At 52.7% G+C, this 12,898-nt stretch overlaps 10 non-coding genes across 10 annotated transcripts; 3 read left to right on the top strand and 7 right to left on the bottom strand.

The window, feature by feature from the left end:
• The first annotated feature begins 829 nt into the window (after positions 1-829).
• Positions 830-900, top strand: TRNAG-GCC (transfer RNA glycine (anticodon GCC)). Its single transcript has one exon. It is a non-coding gene; the product is annotated as a tRNA-Gly (tRNA).
• A 71-nt stretch (positions 901-971) lies between these two features.
• TRNAW-CCA (transfer RNA tryptophan (anticodon CCA)) lies at positions 972-1,043 on the bottom strand. Its single transcript has one exon. It is a non-coding gene; the product is annotated as a tRNA-Trp (tRNA).
• Positions 1,044-3,072: 2,029 nt separating this feature from the next.
• On the top strand, positions 3,073-3,143 carry TRNAG-GCC (transfer RNA glycine (anticodon GCC)). Its single transcript has one exon. It is a non-coding gene; the product is annotated as a tRNA-Gly (tRNA).
• Positions 3,144-3,214: 71 nt separating this feature from the next.
• On the bottom strand, positions 3,215-3,286 carry TRNAW-CCA (transfer RNA tryptophan (anticodon CCA)). Its single transcript has one exon. It is a non-coding gene; the product is annotated as a tRNA-Trp (tRNA).
• A 253-nt stretch (positions 3,287-3,539) lies between these two features.
• Positions 3,540-3,613, bottom strand: TRNAN-GUU (transfer RNA asparagine (anticodon GUU)). The gene has a single exon. It is a non-coding gene; the product is annotated as a tRNA-Asn (tRNA).
• Positions 3,614-5,458: 1,845 nt separating this feature from the next.
• TRNAW-CCA (transfer RNA tryptophan (anticodon CCA)) lies at positions 5,459-5,530 on the bottom strand. The gene has a single exon. It is a non-coding gene; the product is annotated as a tRNA-Trp (tRNA).
• A 2,172-nt stretch (positions 5,531-7,702) lies between these two features.
• Positions 7,703-7,774, bottom strand: TRNAW-CCA (transfer RNA tryptophan (anticodon CCA)). Its single transcript has one exon. It is a non-coding gene; the product is annotated as a tRNA-Trp (tRNA).
• A 2,172-nt stretch (positions 7,775-9,946) lies between these two features.
• Positions 9,947-10,018, bottom strand: TRNAW-CCA (transfer RNA tryptophan (anticodon CCA)). The gene has a single exon. It is a non-coding gene; the product is annotated as a tRNA-Trp (tRNA).
• Positions 10,019-10,271: 253 nt separating this feature from the next.
• Positions 10,272-10,345, bottom strand: TRNAN-GUU (transfer RNA asparagine (anticodon GUU)). Its single transcript has one exon. It is a non-coding gene; the product is annotated as a tRNA-Asn (tRNA).
• A 1,703-nt stretch (positions 10,346-12,048) lies between these two features.
• Positions 12,049-12,119, top strand: TRNAV-GAC (transfer RNA valine (anticodon GAC)). The gene has a single exon. It is a non-coding gene; the product is annotated as a tRNA-Val (tRNA).
• The last annotated feature ends 779 nt before the right edge of the window (positions 12,120-12,898 follow it).

Genomic DNA, 12,898 nt, shown 5'->3' with positions numbered 1-12,898 from the left:
TGCCTTCTCTGCACTCTGGCTTGTAAGACTGCAGGCAAAGGCCCTCCCTGGCCCCTCAGCCAGATAGATACATTTACCTGCAGGGCTCAGCTTTGGTGAAAGATATTGGCGAGAGAGAGGAAAGGGGACGGCCCGTGGTGCACCCCCTATTTTGCATAGAACCACAGCCTCCTGGGAGGGCAGAGACATGAGGGTTCTCAGGGAAAGCCCTCGCAGGAGTGTTGAAGGGCAGGACGTGAAACACAGCAATCCCGGAATGGCCTGGTCTAAGATGCCTGTGCAATAGGCCTGGCCCTAGGCTTCCGGGGCTCTTCCTCGGCAGAGGCCCCAGTGGTATGAGCCCGACCAGGGCTGTGCCCGACCAGGGCTGTAGGGCGCGTTGGGAGCGCGTTAGGGACGCGAAAGAGGGCGCAGGGCGCAGAACTCTGCCCGTTTCTCCCCAGGATTTTGGGGAGGACAGGGAATCTGGCCAGGTCAGTGACTAGGCTGTCCCAGAAGGAAAGTCCAGTGACAGTGGCATGTTGTGAAACACAAGATTGCTGGTGGTCTGGAGGGTGCTTTCTGTCAGCCACTTCTCCCGGGAGCAGCCAGAGAGCAGGCTGATGTCGTGCTCTGTCAAGCACAACACTGGCCCCAAACCACTGTCCTTAGCAAAAGCAGAAACATTCATAGTTTCAGTCTCCTGCATCTGATTCCTGCCATCAGCATGTGAACGTTTGGCAGTCCAAGGCTTGCCATGCAAACTTTGTTCATAGGTGTCCCATGCGAATGCATGGGCCTTATCACTACTGTCTACGGCAGGGCTCTCTGCTCAGCCTATGTAAGTGAAGCATTGGTGGTTCAGTGGTAGAATTCTCGCCTGCCATGCGGGAGGCCCGGGTTCGATTCCCGGCCAATGCAAAGCGCCCTTCTTTTGGCTTTGCTTTAGAAGTCAGAGATATAGACTTGGTGGGGAAAAAAATCTCAAAGAGTGACCCCGACGTGATTTGAACACGCAACCTTCTGATCTGGAGTCAGACGCGCTACCGTTGCGCCACGAGGTCCCTGTGCATGCAGTTTTCAGCCCCGGATCAAGAAATGCTTCTGTGCCTTTTATTGGCCCTCAGTACGCCTGTGGTTAAAGTAGAAGGCTTGGTGGCCCGTTTCCAGTCCTATTGGTGGAAATGACTAGAGGTGAAGAGATGAGAGAAGATAGAAATGTTGAGATAGAGCATGTCACGCAGGCAAAGCGAGAGCTCTAAGAGCAAAGCCAGACAGCTGTGTTTTAATTCAGGACTTGATGTAGGCAAAAGCATACGTCCCTGGGTGGGCTTGAACCACCAACCTTTCGGTTAACAGCCAAACGCGCTAACCGATTGCGCCACAGAGACCAACCACCGCAGTGAGCGTGTTGGGACTCAATATATGTTTTTACCTTTGTGCTCCTGCCTGCAGCTCTAAGGTCCTGGCATAAGACAGGTAGGCTTAGACTCCATTGTGACATGTCTTACTTCTCTTAGAAGAAGGTTCTGAGTTGCCAGGCAGCTTATCTTCTGCCGGGCACACTTTCCTTTGCAGGCTTTCAGGTTGTGAATCCAGCACTGCTTAGGTGTCCATGTCAGACATGAGCAGCTCATTGAGCCCCACTGTGTGTTTTTTGTGGAGATACAACTCTCAGACTAGAGGGAGCAGGCGGGAAGTGGGTGAGACTCACACAGGGTGGGTGGGGCAGTTAAAGGATGTTATCTAATAGTGTAATCGAGGAGTTGGGTTTTTTGTGCACTACACTTTAACCAGCGATTTTTCTAAAAGGAAATCCCAGGGCAGTACCCGCAATGAGTGGCATCCCCACACCCGAGGTTGCATTGTGGTAGCTGTTCCCTGAGCCCCTAGCCCCTGTCCCCATGTCGCCCTTTCTCCTCGTGTAACTCACCTCAGGTTCGGTGGCTCTGATACTTGCTGCTTCTGCGCGATCATCCCCATGATCTGGGCCTTTGTACGAAATGTCATGTAAGATGACTTTATTCAGCACAGCGTTTGTCATTTGCTTGGTTGTCCTGTCACTGTTGGATGTTTTCTTGCGCAGACTACTGTCTAATGGTGGGAAGGCCACGAGACACGTGACTTTTCTCTTTCCTTGTTAGCATAGTTTCCTGCCACTGTCTTGTTGTGCTGCCTGCCTGTGAGACACGTGTCTTGCCCATCTCAGCTCCACTGTGGCATGTTAGATATGTCTTTGAGCAGAGTCCCGGTCCCAGAGCTGCTGCCTTCTCTGCACTCTGGCTTGTAAGACTGCAGGCAAAGGCCCTCCCTGGCCCCTCAGCCAGATAGATACATTTACCTGCAGGGCTCAGCTTTGGTGAAAGATATTGGCGAGAGAGAGGAAAGGGGACGGCCCGTGGTGCACCCCCTATTTTGCATAGAACCACAGCCTCCTGGGAGGGCAGAGACATGAGGGTTCTCAGGGAAAGCCCTCCCAGGAGTGTTGAAGGGCAGGACGTGAAACACAGCAATCCCGGAATGGCCTGGTCTAAGATGCCTGTGCAATAGGCCTGGCCCTAGGCTTCCGGGGCTCTTCCTCGGCAGAGGCCCCAGTGGTATGAGCCCGACCAGGGCTGTGCCCGACCAGGGCTGTAGGGCGCGTTGGGAGCGCGTTAGGGACGCGAAAGATGGCGCAGGGCGCAGAACTCTGCCCGTTTCTCCCCAGGATTTTGGGGAGGACAGGGAATCTGGCCAGGTCAGTGACTAGGCTGTCCCAGAAGGAAAGTCCAGTGACAGTGGCATGTTGTGAAACACAAGATTGCTGGTGGTCTGGAGGGTGCTTTCTGTCAGCCACTTCTCCCGGGAGCAGCCAGAGAGCAGGCTGATGTCGTGCTCTGTCAAGCACAACACTGGCCCCAAACCACTGTCCTTAGCAAAAGCAGAAACATTCATAGTTTCAGTCTCCTGCATCTGATTCCTGCCATCAGCATGTGAACGTTTGGCAGTCCAAGGCTTGCCATGCAAACTTTGTTCATAGGTGTCCCATGCGAATGCATGGGCCTTATCACTACTGTCTACGGCAGGGCTCTCTGCTCAGCCTATGTAAGTGAAGCATTGGTGGTTCAGTGGTAGAATTCTCGCCTGCCATGCGGGAGGCCCGGGTTCGATTCCCGGCCAATGCAAAGCGCCCTTCTTTTGGCTTTGCTTTAGAAGTCAGAGATATAGACTTGGTGGGGAAAAAAATCTCAAAGAGTGACCCCGACGTGATTTGAACACGCAACCTTCTGATCTGGAGTCAGACGCGCTACCGTTGCGCCACGAGGTCCCTGTGCATGCAGTTTTCAGCCCCGGATCAAGAAATGCTTCTGTGCCTTTTATTGGCCCTCAGTACGCCTGTGGTTAAAGTAGAAGGCTTGGTGGCCCGTTTCCAGTCCTATTGGTGGAAATGACTAGAGGTGAAGAGATGAGAGAAGATAGAAATGTTGAGATAGAGCATGTCACGCAGGCAAAGCGAGAGCTCTAAGAGCAAAGCCAGACAGCTGTGTTTTAATTCAGGACTTGATGTAGGCAAAAGCATACGTCCCTGGGTGGGCTTGAACCACCAACCTTTCGGTTAACAGCCGAACGCGCTAACCGATTGCGCCACAGAGACCAACCACCGCAGTGAGCGTGTTGGGACTCAATATATGTTTTTACCTTTGTGCTCCTGCCTGCAGCTCTAAGGTCCTGGCATAAGACAGGTAGGCTTAGACTCCATTGTGACATGTCTTACTTCTCTTAGAAGAAGGTTCTGAGTTGCCAGGCAGCTTATCTTCTGCCGGGCACACTTTCCTTTGCAGGCTTTCAGGTTGTGAATCCAGCACTGCTTAGGTGTCCATGTCAGACATGAGCAGCTCATTGAGCCCCACTGTGTGTTTTTTGTGGAGATACAACTCTCAGACTAGAGGGAGCAGGCGGGAAGTGGGTGAGACTCACACAGGGTGGGTGGGGCAGTTAAAGGATGTTATCTAATAGTGTAATCGAGGAGTTGGGTTTTTTGTGCACTACACTTTAACCAGCGATTCTTTCTAAAAGGAAATCCCAGGGCAGTACCCGCAATGAGTGGCATCCCCACACCCGAGGTTGCATTGTGGTAGCTGTTCCCTGAGCCCCTAGCCCCTGTCCCCATGTCGCCCTTTCTCCTCGTGTAACTCACCTCAGGTTCGGTGGCTCTGATACTTGCTGCTTCTGCGCGATCATCCCCATGATCTGGGCCTTTGTACGAAATGTCATGTAAGATGACTTTATTCAGCACAGCGTTTGTCATTTGCTTGGTTGTCCTGTCACTGTTGGATGTTTTCTTGCGCAGACTACTGTCTAATGGTGGGAAGGCCACGAGACACGTGACTTTTCTCTTTCCTTGTTAGCATAGTTTCCTGCCACTGTCTTGTTGTGCTGCCTGCCTGTGAGACACGTGTCTTGCCCATCTCAGCTCCACTGTGGCATGTTAGATATGTCTTTGAGCAGAGTCCCGGTCCCAGAGCTGCTGCCTTCTCTGCACTCTGGCTTGTAAGACTGCAGGCAAAGGCCCTCCCTGGCCCCTCAGCCAGATAGATACATTTACCTGCAGGGCTCAGCTTTGGTGAAAGATATTGGCGAGAGAGAGGAAAGAGGACGGCCCGTGGTGCACCCCCTATTTTGCATAGAACCACAGCCTCCTGGGAGGGCAGAGACATGAGGGTTCTCAGGGAAAGCCCTCCCAGGAGTGTTGAAGGGCAGGACGTGAAACACAGCAATCCCGGAATGGCCTGGTCTAAGATGCCTGTGCAATAGGCCTGGCCCTAGGCTTCCGGGGCTCTTCCTCGGCAGAGGCCCCAGTGGTATGAGCCCGACCAGGGCTGTGCCCGACCAGGGCTGTAGGGCGCGTTGGGAGCGCGTTAGGGATGCGAAAGAGGGCGCAGGGCGCAGAACTCTGCCCGTTTCTCCCCAGGATTTTGGGGAGGACAGGGAATCTGGCCAGGTCAGTGACTAGGCTTTCCCAGAAGGAAAGTCCAGTGACAGTGGCATGTTGTGAAACACAAGATTGCTGGTGGTCTGGAGGGTGCTTTCTGTCAGCCACTTCTCCCGGGAGCAGCCAGAGAGCAGGCTGATGTCGTGCTCTGTCAAGCACAACACTGGCCCCAAACCACTGTCCTTAGCAAAAGCAGAAACATTCATAGTTTCAGTCTCCTGCATCTGATTCCTGCCATCAGCATGTGAACGTTTGGCAGTCCAAGGCTTGCCATGCAAACTTTGTTCATAGGTGTCCCATGCGAATGCATGGGCCTCATCACTACTGTCTACGGCAGGGCTCTCTGCTCAGCCTATGTAAGTGAAGCATTGGTGGTTCAGTGGTAGAATTCTCGCCTGCCACGCGGGAGGCCCGGGTTCGATTCCCAGCCAATGCAAAGCGCCCTTCTTTTGGCTTTGCTTTAGAAGTCAGAGATATAGACTTGGTGGGGAAAAAAATGTCAAAGAGTGACCCCGACGTGATTTGAACACGCAACCTTCTGATCTGGAGTCAGACGCGCTACCGTTGCGCCACGAGGTCCCTGTGCATGCAGTTCTCAGCCCCGGATCAAGAAATGCTTCTGTGCCTTTTATTGGCCCTCAGTACGCCTGTGGTTAAAGTAGAAGGCTTGGTGGCCCGTTTCCAGTCCTATTGGTGGAAATGACTAGAGGTGAAGAGATGAGAGAAGATAGAAATGTTGAGATAGAGCATGTCACGCAGGCAAAGCGAGAGCTCTAAGAGCAAAGCCAGACAGCTGTGTTTTAATTCAGGACTTGATGTAGGCAAAAGCATACGTCCCTGGGTGGGCTTGAACCGCCAACCTTTCAGTTAACAGCCGAACGCGCTAACCGATTGCGCCACAGAGACCAACCACCGCAGTGAGCGTGTTGGGACTCAATATATGTTTTTACCTTTGTGCTCCTGCCTGCAGCTCTAAGGTCCTGGCATAAGACAGGTAGGCTTAGACTCCATTGTGACATGTCTTACTTCTCTTAGAAGAAGGTTCTGAGTTGCCAGGCAGCTTATCTTCTGCCGGGCACACTTTCCTTTGCAGGCTTTCAGGTTGTGAATCCAGCACTGCTTAGGTGTCCATGTCAGACATGAGCAGCTCATTGAGCCCCACTGTGTGTTTTTTGTGGAGATACAACTCTCAGACTAGAGGGAGCAGGCGGGAAGTGGGTGAGACTCACACAGGGTGGGTGGGGCAGTTAAAGGATGTTATCTAATAGTGTAATCGAGGAGTTGGGTTTTTTGTGCACTACACTTTAACCAGCGATTCTTTCTAAAAGGAAATCCCAGGGCAGTACCCGCAATGAGTGGCATCCCCACACCCGAGGTTGCATTGTGGTAGCTGTTCCCTGAGCCCCTAGCCCCTGTCCCCATGTCGCCCTTTCTCCTCGTGTAACTCACCTCAGGTTCGGTGGCTCTGATACTTGCTGCTTCTGCGCGATCATCCCCATGATCTGGGCCTTTGTACGAAATGTCATGTAAGATGACTTTATTCAGCACAGCGTTTGTCATTTGCTTGGTTGTCCTGTCACTGTTGGATGTTTTCTTGCGCAGACTACTGTCTAATGGTGGGAAGGCCACGAGACACGTAACTTTTCTCTTTCCTTGTTAGCATAGTTTCCTGCCACTGTCTTGTTGTGCTGCCTGCCTGTGAGACACGTGTCTTGCCCATCTCAGCTCCACTGTGGCATGTCAGATATGTCTTTGAGCAGAGTCCCGGTCCCAGAGCTGCTGCCTTCTCTGCACTCTGGCTTGTAAGACTGCAGGCAAAGGCCCTCCCTGGCCCCTCAGCCAGATAGATACATTTACCTGCAGGGCTCAGCTTTGGTGAAAGATATTGGCGAGAGAGAGGAAAGGGGACGGCCCGTGGTGCACCCCCTATTTTGCATAGAACCACAGCCTCCTGGGAGGGCAGAGACATGAAGGTTCTCAGGGAAAGCCCTCCCAGGAGTGTTGAAGGGCAGGACGTGAAACACAGCAATCCCGGAATGGCCTGGTCTAAGATGCCTGTGCAATAGGCCTGGCCCTAGGCTTCCGGGGCTCTTCCTCGGCAGAGGCCCCAGTGGTATGAGCCCGACCAGGGCTGTGCCCGACCAGGGCTGTAGGGCGCGTTGGGAGCGCGTTAGGGACGCGAAAGAGGGCGCAGGGCGCAGAACTCTGCCAGTTTCTCCCCAGGATTTTGGGGAGGACAGGGAATCTGGCCAGGTCAGTGACTAGGCTTTCCCAGAAGGAAAGTCCAGTGACAGTGGCATGTTGTGAAACACAAGATTGCTGGTGGTCTGGAGGGTGCTTTCTGTCAGCCACTTCTCCCGGGAGCAGCCAGAGAGCAGGCTGATGTCGTGCTCTGTCAAGCACAACACTGGCCCCAAACCACTGTCCTTAGCAAAAGCAGAAACATTCATAGTTTCAGTCTCCTGCATCTGATTCCTGCCATCAGCATGTGAACGTTTGGCAGTCCAAGGCTTGCCATGCAAACTTTGTTCATAGGTGTCCCATGCGAATGCATGGGCCTCATCACTACTGTCTACGGCAGGGCTCTCTGCTCAGCCTATGTAAGTGAAGCATTGGTGGTTCAGTGGTAGAATTCTCGCCTGCCACGCGGGAGGCCCGGGTTCGATGCCCAGCCAATGCAAAGCGCCCTTCTTTTGGCTTTGCTTTAGAAGTCAGAGATATAGACTTGGTGGGGAAAAAAATGTCAAAGAGTGACCCCGACGTGATTTGAACACGCAACCTTCTGATCTGGAGTCAGACGCGCTACCGTTGCGCCACGAGGTCCCTGTGCATGCAGTTCTCAGCCCCGGATCAAGAAATGCTTCTGTGCCTTTTATTGGCCCTCAGTACGCCTGTGGTTAAAGTAGAAGGCTTGGTGGCCCGTTTCCAGTCCTATTGGTGGAAATGACTAGAGGTGAAGAGATGAGAGAAGATAGAAATGTTGAGATAGAGCATGTCACGCAGGCAAAGCGAGAGCTCTAAGAGCAAAGCCAGACAGCTGTGTTTTAATTCAGGACTTGATGTAGGCAAAAGCATACGTCCCTGGGTGGGCTTGAACCACCAACCTTTCAGTTAACAGCCGAACGCGCTAACCGATTGCGCCACAGAGACCAACCACCGCAGTGAGCGTGTTGGGACTCAATATATGTTTTTACCTTTGTGCTCCTGCCTGCAGCTCTAAGGTCCTGGCATAAGACAGGTAGGCTTAGACTCCATTGTGACATGTCTTACTTCTCTTAGAAGAAGGTTCTGAGTTGCCAGGCAGCTTATCTTCTGCCGGGCACACTTTCCTTTGCAGGCTTTCAGGTTGTGAATCCAGCACTGCTTAGGTGTCCATGTCAGACATGAGCAGCTCATTGAGCCCCACTGTGTGTTTTTTGTGGAGATACAACTCTCAGACTAGAGGGAGCAGGCGGGAAGTGGGTGAGACTCACACAGGGTGGGTGGGGCAGTTAAAGGATGTTATCTAATAGTGTAATCGAGGAGTTGGGTTTTTTGTGCACTACACTTTAACCAGCGATTCTTTCTAAAAGGAAATCCCAGGGCAGTACCCGCAATGAGTGGCATCCCCACACCCGAGGTTGCATTGTGGTAGCTGTTCCCTGAGCCCCTAGCCCCTGTCCCCATGTCGCCCTTTCTCCTCGTGTAACTCACCTCAGGTTCGGTGGCTCTGATACTTGCTGCTTCTGCGCGATCATCCCCATGATCTGGGCCTTTGTACGAAATGTCATGTAAGATGACTTTATTCAGCACAGCGTTTGTCATTTGCTTGGTTGTCCTGTCACTGTTGGATGTTTTCTTGCGCAGACTACTGTCTAATGGTGGGAAGGCCACGAGACACGTGACTTTTCTCTTTCCTTGTTAGCATAGTTTCCTGCCACTGTCTTGGTGTGCTGCCAGCCTGTGAGACACGTGTCTTGCCCATCTCAGCTCCACTGTGGCATGTTAGATATGTCTTTGAGCAGAGTCCCGGTCCCAGAGCTGCTGCCTTCTCTGCACTCTGGCTTGTAAGACTGCAGGCAAAGGCCCTCCCTGGCCCCTCAGCCAGATAGATACATTTACCTGCAGGGCTCATCTTTGGTGAAAGATATTGGTGAGAGAGAGGAAAGGGGACGGCCCGTGGTGCACCCCCTATTTTGCATAGAACCACAGCCTCCTGGGAGGGCAGAGACATGAGGGTTCTCAGGGAAAGCCCTCCCAGGAGTGTTGAAGGGCAGGACGTGAAACACAGCAATCCCGGAATGGCCTGGTCTAAGATGCCTGTGCAATAGGCCTGGCCCTAGGCTTCCGGGGCTCTTCCTCGGCAGAGGCCCCAGTGGTATGAGCCCGACCAGGGCTGTGCCCGACCAGGGCTGTAGGGCGCGTTGGGAGCGCGTTAGGGACGCGAAAGAGGGCGCAGGGCGCAGAACTCTGCCCGTTTCTCCCCAGGATTTTGGGGAGGACAGGGAATCTGGCCAGGTCAGTGACTAGGCTTTCCCAGAAGGAAAGTCCAGTGACAGTGGCATGTTGTGAAACACAAGATTGCTGGTGGTCTGGAGGGTGCTTTCTGTCAGCCACTTCTCCCGGGAGCAGCCAGAGAGCAGGCTGATGTCGTGCTCTGTCAAGCACAACACTGGCCCCAAACCACTGTCCTTAGCAAAAGCAGAAACATTCATAGTTTCAGTCTCCTGCATCTGATTCCTGCCATCAGCATGTGAACGTTTGGCAGTCCAAGACTTGCCATGCAAACTTTGTTCATAGGTGTCCCATGCGAATGCATGGGCCTCATCACTACTGTCTACGGCAGGGCTCTCTGCTCAGCCTATGTAAGTGAAGCATTGGTGGTTCAGTGGTAGAATTCTTTCCTGCCACGCGGGAGGCCTGGGTTCGATTCCCGGCCAATGCAAAGCGCCCTTCTTTTGGCTTTGCTTTAGAAGTCAGAGATATAGACTTGGTGGGGAAAAAAATGTCAAAGAGTGACCCCGACGTGATTTGAACACGCAACCTTCTGATCTGGAGTCAGACGCGCTACCGTTGCGCCACGAGGTCCCTGTGCATGCAGTTTTCAGCCCCGGATCAAGAAATGCTTCTGTGCCTTTTATTGGCCCTCAGTACGCCTGTGGTTAAAGTAGAAGGCTTGGTGGCCCGTTTCATGTCCTATTGGTGGAAATGACTAGAGGTGAAGAGATGAGAGAAGATAGAAATGTTGAGATAGAGCATGTCACGCAGGCAAAGCGAGAGCTCTAAGAGCAAAGCCAGACAGCTGTGTTTTAATTCAGGACTTGATGTAGGCAAAAGCATACGTCCCTGGGTGGGCTTGAACCACCAACCTTTCGGTTAACAGCCGAACGCGCTAACCGATTGCGCCACAGAGACCAACCACCGCAGTGAGCGTGTTGGGACTCAATTTATGTTTTTACCTTTGTGCTCCTGCCTGCAGCTCTAAGGTCCTGGCATAAGACAGGTAGGCTTAGACTCCATTGTGACATGTCTTACTTCTCTTAGAAGAAGGTTCTGAGTTGCCAGGCAGCTTATCTTCTGCCGGGCACACTTTCCTTTGCAGGCTTTCAGGTTGTGAATCCAGCACTGCTTAGGTGTCCATGTCAGACATGAGCAGCTCATTGAGCCCCACTGTGTGTTTTTTGTGGAGATACAACTCTCAGACTAGAGGGAGCAGGCGGGAAGTGGGTGAGACTCACACAGGGTGGGTGGGGCAGTTAAAGGATGTTATCTAATAGTGTAATCGAGGAGTTGGGTTTTTTGTGCACTACACTTTAACCAGCGATTCTTTCTAAAAGGAAATCCCAGGGCAGTACCCGCAATGAGTGGCATCCCCACACCCGAGGTTGCATTGTGGTAGCTGTTCCCTGAGCCCCTAGCCCCTGTCCCCATGTCGCCCTTTCTCCTCGTGTAACTCACCTCAGGTTCGGTGGCTCTGATACTTGCTGCTTCTGCGCGATCATCCCCATGATCTGGGCCTTTGTACGAAATGTCATGTAAGATGACTTTATTCAGCACAGCGTTTGTCATTTGCTTGGTTGTCCTGTCACTGTTGGATGTTTTCTTGCGCAGACTACTGTCTAATGGTGGGAAGGCCACGAGACACGTGACTTTTCTCTTTCCTTGTTAGCATAGTTTCCTGCCACTGTCTTGTTGTGCTGCCTGCCTGTGAGACACGTGTCTTGCCCATCTCAGCTCCACTGTGGCATGTTAGATATGTCTTTGAGCAGAGTCCCGGTCCCAGAGCTGCTGCCTTCTCTGCACTCTGGCTTGTAAGACTGCAGGCAAAGGCCCTCCCTGGCCCCTCAGCCAGATAGATACATTTACCTGCAGGGCTCAGCTTTGGTGAAAGATATTGGCGAGAGAGAGGAAAGGGGACGGCCCGTGGTGCACCCCCTATTTTGCATAGAACCACAGCCTCCTGGGAGGGCAGAGACATGAGGGTTCTCAGGGAAAGCCCTCCCAGGAGTGTTGAAGGGCAGGACGTGAAACACAGCAATCCCGGAATGGCCTGGTCTAAGATGCCTGTGCAATAGGCCTGGCCCTAGGCTTCCGGGGCTCTTCCTCGGCAGAGGCCCCAGTGGTATGAGCCCGACCAGGGCTGTGCCCGACCAGGGCTGTAGGGCGCGTTGGGAGCGCGTTAGGGATGCGAAAGAGGGCGCAGGGCGCAGAACTCTGCCCGTTTCTCCCCAGGATTTTGGGGAGGACAGGGAATCTAGCCAGGTCAGTGACTAGGCTTTCCCAGAAGAAAAGTCCAGTGACAGTGGCATGTTGTGAAACACAAGATTGCTGGTGGTCTGGAGGGTGCTTTCTGTCAGCCACTTCTCCCGGGAGCAGCCAGAGAGCAGGCTGATGTCGTGCTCTGTCAAGCACAACACTGGCCCCAAACCACTGTCCTTAGCAAAAGCAGAAACATTCATAGTTTCAGTCTCCTGCATCTGATTCCTGCCATCAGCATGTGAACGTTTGGCAGTCCAAGGCTTGCCATGCAAACTTTGTTCATAGGTGTCCCATGCGAATGCATAGGCCTCATCACTACTGTCTACGGCAGGGCTCTCTGCTCAGCCTATGTAAGTGAAGCATTGGTGGTTCAGTGGTAGAATTCTCGCCTGACACGCGGGAGGCCCGGGTTCGATTCCCAGCCAATGCAAAGCGCCCTTCTTTTGGCTTTGCTTTAGAAGTCAGAGATATAGACTTGGTGGGGAAAAAAATGTCAAAGAGTGACCCCGACGTGATTTGAACACGCAACCTTCTGATCTGGAGTCAGACGCGATACCGTTGCGCCACGAGGTCCCTGTGCATGCAGTTCTCAGCCCCGGATCAAGAAATGCTTCTGTGCCTGTTATTGGCCCTCAGTACGCCTGTGGTTAAAGTAGAAGGCTTGGTGGCCCGTTTCCAGTCCTATTGGTGGAAATGACTAGAGGTGAAGAGATGAGAGAAGATAGAAATGTTGAGATAGAGCATGTCACGCAGGCAAAGCGAGAGCTCTAAGAGCAAAGCCAGACAGCTGTGTTTTAATTCAGGACTTGATGTAGGCAAAAGCATACGTCCCTGGGTGGGCTTGAACCGCCAACCTTTCAGTTAACAGCCGAACGCGCTAACCGATTGCGCCACAGAGACCAACCACCACAGTGAGCGTGTTGGGACTCAATATATGTTTTTACCTTTGTGCTCCTGCCTGCAGCTCTAAGGTCCTGGCATAAGACAGGTAGGCTTAGACTCCATTGTGACATGTCTTACTTCTCTTAGAAGAAGGTTCTGAGTTGCCAGGCAGCTTATCTTCTGCCGGGCACACTTTCCTTTGCAGGCTTTCAGGTTGTGAATCCAGCACTGCTTAGGTGTCCATGTCAGACATGAGCAGGTCATTGAGCCCCACTGTGTGTTTTTTGTGGAGATACAACTCTCAGACTAGAGGGAGCAGGCGGGAAG

This window comes from Pleurodeles waltl, chromosome 4_1 (genome assembly GCF_031143425.1).
Source record: "Pleurodeles waltl isolate 20211129_DDA chromosome 4_1, aPleWal1.hap1.20221129, whole genome shotgun sequence".
Lineage (NCBI taxonomy): Eukaryota > Metazoa > Chordata > Amphibia > Caudata > Salamandridae > Pleurodeles > Pleurodeles waltl.
Note: the sequence above shows the minus strand (reverse complement) of the source record. Positions and strands in the feature narration are given on the sequence as shown.